General features: G+C 46.3%; 1 pseudogene; it reads left to right on the top strand.

Moving 5' to 3' along the window:
• The first annotated feature begins 1,348 nt into the window (after window positions 1–1,348).
• LOC136467035 (uncharacterized) lies at window positions 1,349–8,333 on the top strand (annotated as a pseudogene).
• The last annotated feature ends 870 nt before the right edge of the window (window positions 8,334–9,203 follow it).

The following is a 9,203-nucleotide window of genomic DNA, read 5'->3' as shown; positions in this document are numbered from 1 at the left end:
AGGTGACGCTTTGCTCTAGGGCCGGACGGTTAGACGGGATGGTCGTCCTTCCTATACCCGATGGAGTGCGCGTGCATGTCCCGTCTGGGCAGGCATATTGAACGCGTCCACCTACCTCTCATCCTTGCCTTAGCAGCTATGGCGGCAGGTGGTCGTGCGATGTGAGGTCGAGGTAGGCCTCGTACGGTTCGAGAGCGAGAGGTCGTGGCGAGCTGCGTTTTCTTCGGGGCATGAGGCCAGCTGGGCTATTCTGAGCAACTCTTAAGACCGATCTTTGGGGTATCCCATTTATATAACCTCGAATAGTCGGGGCCATGTTGCGAAACCTCCTAGCTGCCTACAATGATGGTCCCCTCCACCTCCACCTTGCTCTGCTCGCCACGCTCCGTGCCTTCCCATCAGGCTAGGTCACGCTCGCCGTTAGTTGGGCGGGGGGCGCTCACCATGCCCAACCTCGTCCAAGCCTCCGTAGCTTCCCCTGCCACCTCGAGCGCTTAGCGTCTGCGGTCGTTGCCGACCGCGACACCATGCCCTCCTGCGATGTTGTGCGTCGCCAGCAATGCCGCCGAGGTGCTGGCCATGCACCCGTCGGGCCAGACCGTGCACTTGTTGTCCTGGGCCTCGCCGCCGACCGTGACACCATGCCCTCCACTGTGGCGTGCGCTGCCAACGAGGCCGTGTGCACTAGGGCCAAGGAACGGCTCAGGATCCGGGACATCGTGCGCGTCGCTGACCGGACCAGCGCGTCCAGCGTCGCCTGTGGGGGACGACGACAACGGCGACGAGCGTCGGGCTGGAGAGCCGAGCAAGAGAGAGGCGAGTATGCCAAGCTAGGGTGTAGAAAGAGGGAAGGGCGGGATAGACATTTCACATGGTAACATTGACTCCCATCCACACTGGCGCGAGAAGTCAGCATGCCACACGAGTAAATGTGATAAATTCATAGCAGTTTTCCTCTCCACTGGTAAAAATATAGTGGCAATCCTAAAGTAAAAAGTTAGGCCTTGTTTAAATCAGGTATCACATGGAGTGTCGCATGAGAGTGTTCGGATAGTAATAATAAAATAAATTACATAAGTTCTTAGTAATTCACGAGACGAATTTATTAAGCCTAAGTAATCCTGTCATTAGCACATGGGGTTACTGTAGCACCATATTGTCAAATCATGGACTAATTAGGCTTAAAAAATTTATCTCGTAAATTAGTCATAATCTGTATAATTAATTATTTTTTAATCTATATTTAATGCTCTATACTTATGTCAAACATTCGATGGGATATGACGAGACTATTTTTTTTTAAGGAAAGCAAACAAAGTCCTTAGTAATCCCGATGGACCTCACTTCTCTTCCTTCCTTTTCGTCCTCTTCTTGAGTCGTCCCCCCGAGTCCCAGTCCCAGTCCCCACCCCACCAGTCACCACCACCGTCGCAGCCGGAGGGGAGAGGACGGAAGGCAATGCCGTGCTGCCAGACGGTGCTCAGTGCCGCCGCCGCCGCCGCCAGCAGCACGCCGTCATGGCTCCATCGGCTGCACGCCAAAGGGGGGCTCTCCTTCCCCTCCCAGCTCAACATCGACGACCTCCTCTACGGGGGCCGACAGGCCCAAACTCCCCCTCTCCTGCCCTTGCCGCCTTCTTCCTCCAATCACCACAACGACCTCGTCGTTGTTGTCAGAGAGCCGCCTACGAAGGTCGCTGCTAAGCCCAAGCAGCCGCCGCCGCCGGCGCAGCGCCCGCCCCGCAACCCTTTGCGACCAAACCCTAGCTCTAGCAATTTCCCGCAGCCGCCGCCACAACAACAGCTTCAGCTCGCTGCTGTGATCTCCGACGTCTTCGCGGTCCCATCCTCCGCCCCGCCGGGCACCCTGCCCCCCAAAGCCTTCCGCAAGCAGTCCCGGCCCCGCCCGAGAACTGACGAGGACCAGCCGATCCCTGCCCTTCCTGCACAGCGTCCGCACAAGGACAAGAAGGACAAGATCGCCAAGGCCAAGAAGCGCCGCCGGGCGGAGCGCGCCGCGGATGCCGATGGGGAGAGGTGCAGCCGGACCGATGTCACCGTCATAGACACCAGCATCGATGGCTGGAAGGCCGCCAAGCTGCTCATCCGCCGGGGAGATGTCTGGAAGGTCCGTGACAAGAAGCCTTCCACGGTATCTGAACTGGAGGATGCCAGTGCCAAGGGCAAGAGGAGGGCTGGCCTTGTCTCCAAGCTGCAGAGAGACAAAGAGGAGAAGCAGAAGGAGAAAGAAAGCAATCACATCAGTGAGTAATCTTCATGCCAATTCGCTGTAATATTAACGACTTTGCTCTGCTTTATCTGCCTCTTGTGGTGACAAAGGAAAGTGATGTGGGGCTTTTCCTGATCTTCTTGCCATAGTAGTATTGTGGCGATAACTTGAGGCGTATAGCCTGATGAACTGATGACGCTCTAGATAGGCACCTGTGATAGGGATGAAAACGGATCGGATACGAACGGATATGACTGATATTACATTTGTTTTCATATTTCTGTCCGGATTCGTATTCGAAAACGGATAGTGTCAATCATGCCGGATAGGATCCGATTGGATATCGACATCATAAATATGTGATTTGAGTATTCGGATATGGATATAGTATTAAATGTTGAATATCCGGGATCGGATACGTAACCCCTCTAAACGGATTCATTCTCAAATACGGTCGGAAAATATCCGTACCGTTCTCACCCCTACCTGTGAGAAATGATTTTGCCCAAGCACACAATTGATCGATGTCTAACTGAACCAAGCAAGCTCGACAAGCTGATGCAATCACAAAGATTCACAAGAACACAAGTGGTAAAGAAGAATTCTAATTCTCAAGGGGGCAACTACACCAGCCCCAAGAATGAGAGCACTTGGCTTCTCTATTTTTTTAGTTCCATTTTTTGTTGGGGTTTGAGGAAAGGAGGAGCAAATGCTATTTTCACTTAGAACATCCCTCCTTTTTTTTTGTGTGACTGGACATCCCTCCTAGTTGGGCTTTGTTTGGTTTACTTTGCAACAACAACAACAACAAAGCCTTTAAGTCCCAAACAAGTTGGGGTAGGCTAGAGTTGAAACCCAGCAGAAGCAATCAAGGTTCAGGCACGTGAATAACTATCTTCCAAGCACTCCTATCTAAGGCTAAGTCTTTGGGTATATTCCATCCTTTCAAGTCTCCTTTTATTGCCTCTACCCAAGTCAACTTCAGTCTTCCTCTGCCTCTCTTCACGTTACTATCCTGGCTTAGGATTCCACTACGCACCGGTGCCTCTCCTTTGTTTGGTTTACTTTGCCCTGTCTGAAATTTGTTGAGCCTGAACATACACCAAAATACGTGTAGATCTTTCTACATAGCTACAAATGAGGATCCATGTATTGCATTCAAAGGTATACTAAATAATGGTTACATCTGTATATAATACACTCATGTTTTTTAAGCATCTTGAACCATGCTGACTGCTCATTGTTAGGTGGTACTTGGCCCAACTCCTTTGTTTGTGCTTTGAACCTGAGAACTAACATCAATTTATTTCCAGTTGGTAGCAAGTTATTCTCAGTATGGGTATGCTTAAATTCATGAAGAAATAGAATCATCTATATGTTGTAGTTACTGAGTTGGAACTAAGTGTGTGTTTGGCTGAGGGGGACAATGGGAGATGGGTTGGGGCGAGCCTGTTTTTGATGGTGTTTGGTTCAGGGACGATAGGGGATGGGACCGCCCCTACCCTAGAGGGAATATTCCCCTAGATTCGAGGTCAGCCCTGTCCCTTAGAATTGAGGGGATGGGCCATCCCCTATTCACGTCGTCTGCTCCGTTTCGATCCCTCGGGTGGTGGACGCAGAGGTTGGAGCTTGGCACAGGGAGCTGGACGTCTCCAGTGAGGTGGCAAGGGTTGCTCGATGGTGAGGGTAGCATGCGATGTGGATGCATGGTTGAGCTCAAGAGTGCCATGGCTCCATCCCTGACCGAGCTTGTAGTGCCATGGCTCCTCCCCTCCGAGAGGGTGGCGTGGCACGAGGTGGCATGGCTCATTCCCTCCGAGCGGGCGGCACTGGATGAGCGGCGCCATGGCCCCTCTCTGAGCGCGGGCAGCACTGGGGTGAGCGGTGCGTGAAGAGGAGCAGCGACACAGGAGGCATAGGGGACAGGAGACGCAGCGGCAACCGACATAGAGGGCAACAGCGCTAGGGTGATTGGCTCTGCGGACGAGCAGCGGAGCAGCGCGTTTTGCAATTTGTGCTCCGTGCGGTGATTTGTGCTCGGCCGCCATCCTGTGAGCAGAAGATAAGACCAAAAGAAAAGAAAAGAAAAGAGAGAAATAGAGGATGACATGCAGGCCCATAGAGGATACGTGAGGCCCGTTAATAACTTTTGCTAACGGTGTAAAAAAAAAGTCATCCCATCCCTCTAAATCCCTCCAACCAAACAATAAATTGGGATGAATCTATCCTCTCAACCAAACACGGAACGGGGACAGTCCCGTCCCAAAAATCAGGGATGGGGCAATCTCATCCCACCTCGTCTCCAAACCAAACACATGCTATGGTCAATGGTCCCTTATATATATCCTATCTTATTCAGCAAACGATAAATGGGTCCAGCCAGCTAGGGGTGTCTTCATCACTAAGAAAGGTTAAGATCATAGATTTTTTTAGGTATTTTTTGGTTTTTGAATAATAATGACATTGTATTTCCCTTGTCTTGTTCGCAAAAGATGGAATGATGCATCTATGCTCTAGGGGTGTCTATCAGTAAGAGCATCCCCAAGAGTTTCCGAAACCCACGCCCAATCTTGGTTTTTTGGCACGATTGAAAAAGAGCTCTCTCCAACAACTCCTTATCCCAACTCTCGACCTTTCCGCACTTGGGAAACTGATCCAGAAGCGCGGAAAAATACATGTGCTTTCACGACTTGGAGTGGCATGGCGCGACTTCTCCCAGACTTCTTCCTTCTAGCGCCAAATAGAAGCTGCCCCCGCCCCTATCTGGTTGCCGCCACCCGCTAGCTCTTCCTGACATGCCCTAGCCATGCCTGGAGGCCTCTGGCTGCCCCTAGCCACTACTGGCCCGCCGCAGCCACCACCTGGCAAGCTATTGCCGCCGCTGGCCTGGCCTTGCCTGGCTGTGGCCGGTTGGCGGTAACTACGGCCGGCTGGGAGGCTGCTGGGGTGGCTGCGGCACCCAGGAACGAGAAGGGTTTCCTCCCAATTTGGAGGTGGAGGAAGAACAACGTGGGGGATAATAAGGAGAAAGGACAGGGTTCCCGATGCAAATGCGCAAGAGAGAAAGAAAGTATAAAAGTGGCTGGGGTGGTTTGGAAATAGTTCGGGGTTCCCAATGCAAAACTACCTTCTAGCTTTTAGGAGCGAGATACTGTAAATGGTTAGAGAAAGCCAACAAATATTCTCCCTACTACTTTTAGCGACTTGGAAAAACTCATTGATTTAGCAATTCATTTTTTGGGAACTATTGGAGATTCTCTAAAAAAGGTTAAGATCATATGTTCTGTTTATCTCTTTTCTTTTTGAATAATTGGAGTTCCTCGTTCGATTGGTATGGAGACCATTGCAGCACTTTGTTTCTGCCCCAGAATTTTTGCCTGTTCAACAGCAACCTGAGCATTCAACTCTAGATCTCTCTTATCTCTGTCCAAACATGCCCCCCCCCCCCCCCCCCCCCCCCCCCCTGAAAGCACAACACAATATGGAATTACATAATACACTCTGTGGGGCAGAACATTATATAATCACTAGTGCACTACCTGGCTGTGGATTCAAAATCAGTCCCTAAACATTTCAGCAATAAACTACCTGACATTAGAAACTACAATACAGCCATAAACATGATAATGAATGTTCCCATCCTCTGCACAAAACAATCAGGTGATATCTGATATACTTCCCTTGTTTTAGTAAGATTATCCCTGGCAAACAGTTTATTATTAGCAATTTGGTAAAGAAAAGCGTGAACTCTTAGAGGCATTCAATTTTTGTAATGCTGGAACATAAACAAGTCCCACTCTATAAAAGAAATTACCACACATTTTATGTTTTGTTAAGCTTCACAAATTTGTTTTTCTTATCTTTCCTCCTTCGAATTGAGGCATGCCTGATTAATTTCCTGTATTAAAAATTACTGCATGGGAGGATTCAGGCAGTGAGAATGGTGAATTCAGTTGGGTGAAATCTTTTTCTTTTTCTTTTTTGGTATTGCCACTGTGGTGTCTGTGTTGGCATTAGGGATGAAAACGGTACGGATATTTTCCGACCATATTCGAAACCGAATCCGTTTAGAGGGGTTGAGATCTGTCCGTATCCGAGTCCGGATATCCAACATCCGATACCGCATCCGTATCCGAATACTCAAATCGCATATTTATGATGTCGATATCCAATCGTATCCTATCCGACATAGTTGACACTATCCGTATTCAAATCCGAATCCGGACAGAAATATGAAAACAAATGTAATATCGGTGATATCCGTCCGTATCCGATCCGTTTTCATCGATAGTTGGCATGCAGTGATCAACTGTTTTGAGGGTTCACACATACATAAAAGCATGCACAACAGCCACACCATGTATACCATAGTAGTCTTGCTATGTGCTAAGAATATATCTTCTTACACAATGCAGTGGTTAGTGCTGAGGGTATGGAAAGAGATCACATGGATCAGAATTGGGTATAGAAAGAGATCACATGGATCAGAATTGTTGTTATGGGGGCAACATCATGTAGCTTCTATCCTTAGATAAAGCTGTTGGCTTCAGGATGAGCATCAGAGCATGTACATATTTTAGAACACATATGCAGACTTAATATGATCTAGTTATGAACATCACTTATTCTGGTTTGGGTCAGAAAGGTGCAACTTATATGGTGTTTTGAGTTGTGACCGAGTAACCATGATGTGCTGTTACCCTCTTTCATATAGCAGATTAAAAAAGGGGAAAAGTGGAAAACTACTGTGCTATGCTGTTATAGCATTTGTTCACAAATTGAAAAACACTACCATTTGATGTGCAGATTTCAAGGGAAAAGTGACTGGGTATAGTTTAGTAGTATGACCAGTTGGTCTATTAGAGTTCTTCTTAAGGGTGATAGATTAGACAATCCTATTGAGTAGAACAAGTTGAATAATTTAATAACCACATTACCAATAATAATAATAGAATAATTGAACCACCTACAGCATCCTGTATTCTTGGTTTGCCAGACAATGCCTCACTTATAGCAATGCCCAGTGTTGCTTTGCTTACTGTCATGTTTGTCATCTCATTGAATATTTAAAAACTTTGATTATTGATATCTTCATGATTGTTTGCGTTGAACATGTGAAACAATATGCCTATAATTTGTTTCAAATCGTAGATTGATCATGTTATAACCTTGCTGGGTTTTATGTGTACCTTACCAAGATTTTAGAGTTTAGTGATCAAAGTTGCATTTGTAGACCATGTTGATGTCCAAATCGCTCTTTTGTGACCAAAGAGCATATCAACATCTATATAGCAATAGTAATGCCAAACTGATCATCATTTGAAGTCCAATCCATAGCCTCGTTCACTAATGCTTCACGTGGTTTGTGCTTACTCCAGGGAAACACTTATGCTGGTAGTGGAGATGTGACGAAGAATCAGATGGTCCTATTCAAACCCCGAAAAGGTAAACCTGACGAATTGCTGTTCCATCCAAATTAAATAATTGATGCCACTTTCAGAGATGCTAAGGAATTTTCTTGTATAAACATTGCAGATCCTAGTTGTTCTGTACTAGAACCAGAAGGCCAAAGTGCATGATTTTTTCATTTGCAGACAACATAGGCAAGAAAAATGAGTCAGACAGCCCTATAGGTGACTTGAGAAGGAATTGAGAACAAGGCACATAGAGAAGGATGTCATTACATTGCAATTAACATATTCAGTTTGATTATTGTCCTACTGATGTTTTGGTGTCTTAAATGGACCCTGTTAGAAGTTCAAAAAATTCCAACTGCGAATAACTGGCCTTTTGGAGCCAGGTAGATATCATGTTTGTGGATGAACCCTCGCGAGGCCACCTAATTGTTACTTGTCTTTTTTCCCTTTTTGTAGAAAAAAGGTCAAGGCCATCTAAATGTTATTTTGGCAATTGTTGGAGTTGATGGGGGTCTGATTCGTTTGGTCAATTTGGCCAGTCGGTCGTGTACTGCAAACTCAGTTGGGTACTGTAAATGGTATGTTGATAATGGTACCTCAGTTGCCGTACAAGTTGGGTTGGTATTGTGTTGGCATTATTTAGAAGTGTTCCCTGTAAAGCTTCAATAATGGTAAATGCTGTTGCCGTGGTTCCATTTTTTTTTTCAAATTTGTAGTTTTCTTGTTGATGCAGTACCACAGCTAGTCTTTTTTTCAAAATTAATTTTTGTCCAATCACAAACCATATTACGATGCATAGTTTTTTTTTTCAAAAAAAAAAATGGCGAATCATGTGTCTTCTCTCTCCATTATATACATATTACATTTCATTATATTTGGTTCCTGTGTAGATATAGGTTTCTTTATCTTAAAAACCATTTTTTATTTCTCTTTAATTTCAATATCACACCATCATTTTAATTAGTTTACACCCTAGTTAATGAACATAGAAACCATCCTAATTTCTTGACTGGGAAGTGAAATAGATTATACACTTTCTAAAGTGCTTTATATCCTAGTTCTCATTCCTATTAGTTGTATCAATGCTACTAGTGCTCGCTCCTCACCTGGAAGAAAAGGTGGAGGTAGAGCAAATTTGAGAGGGGTGCGCTTGTGTTGTGGTTTTGTAACCACTGGCGAGCATCGTGGTTGTTCGTCAGAAGTCAATGTGTGGGTCTCCGGTGAACTCGGACACTAAAAAATACAGAGAGACACGACGATCTATCCTGGTTCGGGCTTCTAAGCCCTACGTCTACCAGTGTAGTATTCTTCGTGTTAGGGAATGACCAAATCAGGTATTACAACAATGGAGATTGAGGGAATTGGTAGGGTATCGCTCGGTGCTATCTTACAGGTTCGTCGGTGTTCTTCGTCAGCGAGTAAGAAACCGACCTTCAATTCTCTAGCTGAGGTTCTCTTTGGTTTGCTTGCGAATCGTTCGAATCAGTGTGATTCGTCCCCCCTTCTACAGGAGTCGACCCTCCCCTTATATCGCGAGGAGGGGTCGGGTACAAGTCG

Source organism: Miscanthus floridulus, chromosome 7 (genome assembly GCF_019320115.1).
Source record: "Miscanthus floridulus cultivar M001 chromosome 7, ASM1932011v1, whole genome shotgun sequence".
NCBI lineage: Eukaryota > Viridiplantae > Streptophyta > Magnoliopsida > Poales > Poaceae > Miscanthus > Miscanthus floridulus.
This window is presented reverse-complemented; position numbering and strand designations above follow the sequence as displayed.